The sequence below is a fragment of the Triticum aestivum genome, chromosome 1B (assembly GCF_018294505.1).
Source record: "Triticum aestivum cultivar Chinese Spring chromosome 1B, IWGSC CS RefSeq v2.1, whole genome shotgun sequence".
In the NCBI taxonomy this organism is placed as follows: domain Eukaryota; kingdom Viridiplantae; phylum Streptophyta; class Magnoliopsida; order Poales; family Poaceae; genus Triticum; species Triticum aestivum.
Window position 1 is genome coordinate 107537415 of NC_057795.1, and position 7052 is coordinate 107544466.

Sequence of the window (7052 nt, forward strand, 5' to 3'; positions counted from 1 at the left end):
CTAGTCCAGGAGTCCCTCAAGGAGGATGGGGCGAGAGGTCGTGCGGTCGTGCGGGCAGCGGTTTTTGTTTTAAGGCAGGGCAGGTTAGCGATCGATGGATTAGCTTAATGCGTGTTTGGTAGTGTTAAACACCGGAGAATTAAGCACCATTAGATCTTGATAATGGATGGGTGTGATTGTTTGGATCTGCCCCTCTCTTCCTTTTATAGTGGTATATATATATATATATATATAGTAGATAAAAGTTTGTTGGACTAATTAGCTCATCGAATTTCTCTCATGACAATCCCAAGCGCGCGATCATTAACCAGAATGTCCGTGTGGTTCACGTTGGCCACCTTGACCATCCTAAAATACGGACCACGACGCCTCCACTCCGGCTCCACGGCCACCAGGCTCGCCAGGTTGACCAGGCCGTCGCCGTCTACGACGACCACGTCGGGCGTCGCCTCGAAATCGTCCCCCGGGTACACCATCCTCTCCGGCGTGGCCACCCCGACACCCACGATGCAGGTCACCGGCACCCTCGGACAGTCCGGCAGCTCCTTGAACAGCGGCAGCACGCGCGACTCGTACGGCTCGACGCCTTCGCCGAAGCCAATGTCGACGAGGAGGTCCACCACGTCGCTGGCCGAGTAGTTCCGGCGCCTGGTGCTCACCAGTTGCTGCCCGGCTCCGAACACCTTGGCGCTCGGCAGCGGCCACAGGCTGCTCTGCAGGCTCCGGTACTCCTTCCGCAGGGCCCCCGGGTCAACGAAGGGGAGGGCGAGGTTGTTGCCTGAGATGAGGGCCTGCATGCCCAGCACGAGCCTGCCCCACGGAGCGGCGACGGGGATGAAGTGCCGCACGAACCGCCGGCGCCACGCCAGGGGCTGCCGGATCAGGAACTGGTGCGCCAGCGTGCCGCCGTAGCTGTGGGTGACGATGATCGCCGGGCGGTCGCCGTTGAGCTGGCTCTCCCTCTCCACCAGGCTATTGAGGCTCGTGAAGAAGGCGGTGCCGGTTCTGGACGGGTGTCCCGCCGGCGCGACGGCGTAGCGGAAGTCGTAGGGCGCGCCGAACATGGTCTCGCCGTCGCGGTACCCGGCCGCCTCGAGCCTCTCCAGCAGCTTGTCCATGTAGGAGAAGTTCCTCCGGTCTGGGTCCGGGTGGCGGAATCCCCGGGTGGAGCCAAAGAAGGGGACGCGCGTCTCCACGCCGGGGACGTTGTGGTAGTCGTCGGACGCGGCGTCGTACGCCGTGCTCATCTGGTCGGCGAAGCACCGGACGCCGTCGGGGTCGTCGTGGAGGGCCGTGTAGTTGAGGAAGAGGCGGAACCAGCCGGACTTCTTCCCCTTGTGCGCGCCGCACCCCGGCCGCCGGTAGAGCTCGGTGAGCCGCGCGTCGAGCTCGTTGCTAGCGTAGCCCGGCACCAGCACCACGGGATGCATCCGCGGCCGCGATGATGACCACCATAGTGCTGCGGCTGCTACTACGAGTGTCAGAAGAATCATTCACCATCGCACAAGACGAATTGCCATGAACTGGTGAGTGGACGGAAATCTCAATCCAGCCATCGATCTTTGGGTTCAATGTGGTGTGCACTGAGTTAGTACTAGCGTAGATGGAATTGATTCACATTTATACCACGAGCATACATCCATGTCCTATTGTTTATACCGACTTGACTTCTCTTAATAACGCATTTTTATCAACTTGCGGAACAAAAAGACTGACTGATCTCGGTCCTCGAGAAAACTCATTTCTACTAGTAGTTAATAAATTGGAACAACTATGTCATGGCTACCTAACTTGCCTCCAAACAAATACAATGAAAGATAATAAGCGTTCCTACACCCTCGAGGGGAGCCGCGGTTCTGTTTATATTGATTGATGCGGCCGAAGCCAAGCTTGGAGTACAAGGAATATTACAAGGAGTTTGAGTAGGAGAAGGAAAGGAGTTTGAGATGCTACGGAAACATATTCTCTAACACCCTCCCTTAATCTTAACTACCCTAGATTAAGATTACTCTTGAACTCCTCAAATGGTCTTGATGGCAATGACTTTGTAAAACCGTCTGCTACTTGATCCTTGGAGGGAATAAACCGTATCTCGAGTTTCTTGGCTGCAACCCTTTCTCGCACAAAGTGAAAATCAATTTCGATGTGCTTTGTCCTTGCATGAAACACAGGATTTGCGGACAAATATGTTGCTCCCAAGTTATCACACCATAAACATGAGATACGATTCTTCTTGATTCCCAATTCCTCAAGAAGTGATTCAACCCAAATGATTTCTGTAGTTGCATTTGCCAAGGACTTATATTCAGCTTCTGTGCTTGACCGTGACACGGTGGCTTGCTTTCTGGCACTCCAAGAAATAAGGTTAGACCCAAAAAATACTGCAAAGCCTCCAGTTGATCTTCTGTCATCACTGCATCCTGCCCAGTCAGCATCAGAGAATGCATTCACAAGAGAGGAATTAGACCGTTTGAAATGAAGTCCTATTCCCATAGTATGCTTTACATATCTTACAATTCTCTTGACAGCTGACCAATGTGCAGAAGTAGGTGCATGCAGATATTGACAAACCTTGTTGACAGCAAATGAGATATCTGGACGTGTGAGAGTTAAATATTGTAATGCTCCCACAGTACTCCTATATCTTGTACTTTCCTCCTCCTGAAGTGGCACACCTTCATATGCTGAAAGTTTTTCTGAGGAAGACAAAGGTGTAGGAACTGGCTTGCAATTCTTCATCCCCATGCGAGACAGAAGCTCAGTGATATATTTCTCCTGATTTAACACAATTCCATCTTGAGTTTTCTTGACCTCAATACCTAGGAAGAAATGCAAATCACCTAGGTCTTTCAAGGCAAACTCTGAGCTTAAATCATGCAGAAGTGCATTAGTAGCATTTTGTGAAGAACTTGCAACTATGATATCATCAACATATATAAGCACAAAAATGACTACTCCAGCCTTGTTATAAATAAACAATGATGTATCAGCTTTGGAGGCAATGAAACCAAGATATTTCAACTGTAAGCTCAATCTGGAGTACCATGCTCTGGGTGCTTGTTTTAAACCATAGAGTGCCTTGTCAAGCTTGCAAACATAATGTGGTGACTTCTTGTCCTCATAACCAGATGGTTGTCTCATAAACACTTCCTCTTCTAAAATGCCATGCAAAAACGCATTCTGTACATCTAGCTGTCGTAGACTCCAACCCTTGGATACAACAATGGCTAGCACAAGTCTGATAGTTGCAGCTTTAACAACAGGACTGAAAGTGTCCTCATAATCAATACCATAACATTGTTTAAAACCCTTTGCAACAAGACGTGCTTTGTACCTGTCAATGGAGCCATCTGCCTTCTTTTTAATTTTGTAAACCCATTTGCAATCGATGATATTTTTACCTTTCTGATTTGGTACAAGATGCCATGTCTTGTTCCTCATAAGTGCAGAATATTCCTCATCCATTGCCTTCTTCCACTTAGGATCATCAAGTGCACTATTCAATGTTGTTGGTTCTCCTGAAATACACAACATTCCATATGGTATAGTCCCATCTTTTCTTATTTTAGGATTTCGTATACCTTTCTGTAATCGAGTCATAACTCGTGAAGAAACTGCTGGCTGGACCACAGGAGCACTCGCCGCAGAAGATCCCGAGGAAGCTGCATGTGATGAGACAGGCGAATCTGGCGCCACCTGCACAGAGGATCCTGTAGCCGTTGGTGTGGCCGCTTGTGTGTCCACCACACGGGTGCCAGCCGCCCGAGCCGGCACAGCGGATCGACCGCCCGACCGCGGTTGCAGGCGCGTGCTGGGCGAGGGAGATTCGGCCCCATGGCTGGTCCCGCCTGCTGCTGAGGTGGCGGCGTGGGAGTGGCGCACGCTGGGCGAGGCGGATTCGGCCCCGCAGCCGACCCCGCAGCTGGTCCCGCCTGCTGCTGAATCAGCGCTGCGGTTGGTGGGAGCACGATCCGAGGCTGATTTGGCCGCGGGATCCGAGGTCTGCGCACGAACAGGAGTTGCGGGCGCCGCCGGATCAGCTTCGTCATCTGTGCCAGGTTCGTCTCCTTCCTCAGCATGAAATATAAGATGATCTTGAGCTTGATTTTTCGAAATTTTGATCATTTTGAGCGCCGTTTTCACCAGGGACCTGTACAGGCAACAGAGAAGAACCAATACCAGCAGGAATATCATCACTTTGGTTAGTACAACTGTCGCCCCCATGATCAAAAGACCGAAGATGTGGAGGAAGAAGAAGGATTTCCTTGCGGAGAAGTGCACCAGCATTGGGATGAAGGGAAGCAAAAGGGAACACTGACTCATCAAAAACTACATCTCTGGATATGTAGACCCTACCAGTAGGAACATCTAGACATTTAACTCCTTTGTGCATGGGACTATAGCCTAAGAAGACACACTTTTTGGAGCGAAAAGTGAGTTTGCGTGTGTTATAGGGTCTGAGGTTGGGCCAAAATGCACAACCGAAAACACAAAGAGATGTGTAGTTGGGTGTGACACCAAGGAGTCGTGTAATAGGTGTTTCAAATTTGATGACTTTACTAGGAAGCAAATTGATAAGATATGTAGCGGTTAAGAATGCTTCATCCCAGAATTTGAGTGGCATGGATGCATTTGCTAGCAATGCTAGCCCCATATCAACTATGTGACGGTGCTTTCTTTCAGCAGATCCATTTTGTTGATGAGCATGAGGGCAAGAGACATGATGTGAAATACCAAGTTTTTGGAAGAAAGAGTTCAATTTTTCATACTCACCACCCCAGTCACTTTGCATAGCAATGATCTTGGAGTTCAGTTTGCGTTCAACAAGGTTTTGAAAATTGATGAAGACTTGGAATACATCAGACCGTTTGTTTAACAAGTAAATCCAAGTAAATTTACTATAGTCATCAATAAAGCTTACATAGTAAGAAAATCTCCCAACTGAAGTAGGGGCTGGTCCCCATACATCTGAAAATATAAGTTGTAGAGGAGCAGTAGACACACTAGTAGAGATGGGATAGGGTAATTGATGACTTTTTGCTTGTTGACACGGATCACAAACTGACTCAACACTATTCTCATAAGAGAGTTTATTTTTGCTAAGAACATATTTAACTATGACTGAAGATGGATGACCTAATCGACTATGCCACCTTGATGATGATGGCTTGGTGACAATATTTGCTTGTTTATTGGACCATGAAGATGATGATGATGATATGAGTGGATAGAGGCCTCCGACGCACCGTCCTCTAAGAATGATTCTCCTTGTGCTCAAATCCTTAACCAAGAAAAAGTGAGGATAGAATTCTATAAGAACATTATTATCAAGGGTGAATCGATGAACAGAAACAAGATTTTTGGAAGTTTGAGGAACATGCAAGACATCTTTAAGGTGCAAATTTTTCATGGGGTTTTGAACAATTGAACTACCAATGTGGGTGATATTCATACCAGAACCGCTTGCCGTGCGAATTTGGTCGCCTCCGTTGTACTTCTCCCGTACTGTCAGCTTGTCAACTTCACCTGTGATGTGATTTGTTGCTGCACTGTCTGCGTACCAATTAGTGTCCACGCCATAGGAGAAAGCATGCGCCTCCTTCTCTTCTTGATCATTCTCTTCATAGCGCCACCAGCAGACACGTGCACCTCCTGGATGATGTCTATAGCATATCTGGCACTCAGGATAGTCATGCTGCTGCTCGCGTACCTGCTGTTGCTGTTGCTGTCGAGGGCGTCCTCTGAATCCGCCGCCTCTATTTGCAGGAGAAGGCTGGCGGTCACCGCGGTCACCGCGGTCACCGCGGCCGCGCCCTCTTCCTCCTCGCCCACGGGATCTACCACGGGACTGGCCTCTGTAGACGGCGTTGGCAGATGAATGAAACCTGCCTGAAGACGAGTCTCCCAGCATCTCCATCCTCTGATCAAAGGCGGAGATCTGAGCGAAGAGGTCATCGGCGGTGATTGTGTTCTTGACAGCGCCGATCGCCGCCACCACGGAGTCGTAGTCGCGGTCGAGTCCTGCGAGTATGTAGTCCACCATCTCCGGATCAGAGACGGGACGACCAGCGGCAGCTAGTTCATCCCCAAGGCTTTTCATCTTCGCCATATACGCCGAGCTCGACATTGTGCCCTTCTTGGTATTGGTGATCGCGATCCTTAGATTGGTGATCCGGGACTGTGATTGCGAAGCGAAGAGATTGTTCACCGTCGTCCAGAGCTCATAGGTGGAGTCCTTCCCGACGACTTGCGCAAGGATTTCTGGAGACATGGAGTTGAGAAGATATGACAGGACCTGCTGGTCTTTGGCGATCCAGGGCCCGTACAGAGGGTTCGGCTCAAGGGCCGTCGTCTTGTCCGCCTTCGTGATCTCCACAGTCTTGGGTGGAGCGGCGTCAGAGTTGTCCAGGAGCCCGGTTACCTGCGCACCTCGCAGGGCTGGGAGCACCTGGGTCTTCCAGAGGATGAAGTTTCCTCTTGCTAGCTTCTCAGATGGCGGCGATCCGAGGTTGAGGCCGACGCCGGACGAAGAAGCCATGGAGACGATGATATGTGGTTCTAGGGTTTTGATTTGTGGCTAGATGTAGGAGAAGAGGTGGCTCTGATTACCATGAAAGATAATAAGCGTTCCTACACCCTCGAGGGGAGCCGCGGTTCTGTTTATATTGATTGATGCGGCCGAAGCCAAGCTTGGAGTACAAGGAATATTACAAGGAGTTTGAGTAGGAGAAGGAAAGGAGTTTGAGATGCTACGGAAACATATTCTCTAACATACAAGAGTGCTTAGAGCAACTCCAACGCGCTGATTTAAATGAACATGCCGTTTATTTATTTTTTGTTTTGTTTGGATCAGCTAGGCGATCATTGTTTGCGTGTGTCCGACCGATCCGTCCAAGACCAACTCCAACACGCGAGCAATCTGATCCGCGTAAGTCCGTTTGAGCCCAAACGGATAAACACAATGGCCTAACGGGCGACCCCATTCTTAAATTTTGTTTGTTTGTCGTCCGTCTCGACCCATTTACAGAGCAAATTTGCTTCGGGTTTGCATT

At 49.7% G+C, this 7052-nt stretch overlaps 1 pseudogene; it reads right to left on the reverse strand.

Moving 5' to 3' along the window:
* Window positions 1–263: 263 nt before the first annotated feature.
* On the reverse strand, window positions 264–1556 carry LOC123077568 (lecithin-cholesterol acyltransferase-like 1; annotated as a pseudogene).
* Between the last annotated feature and the right edge of the window lie 5496 nt (window positions 1557–7052).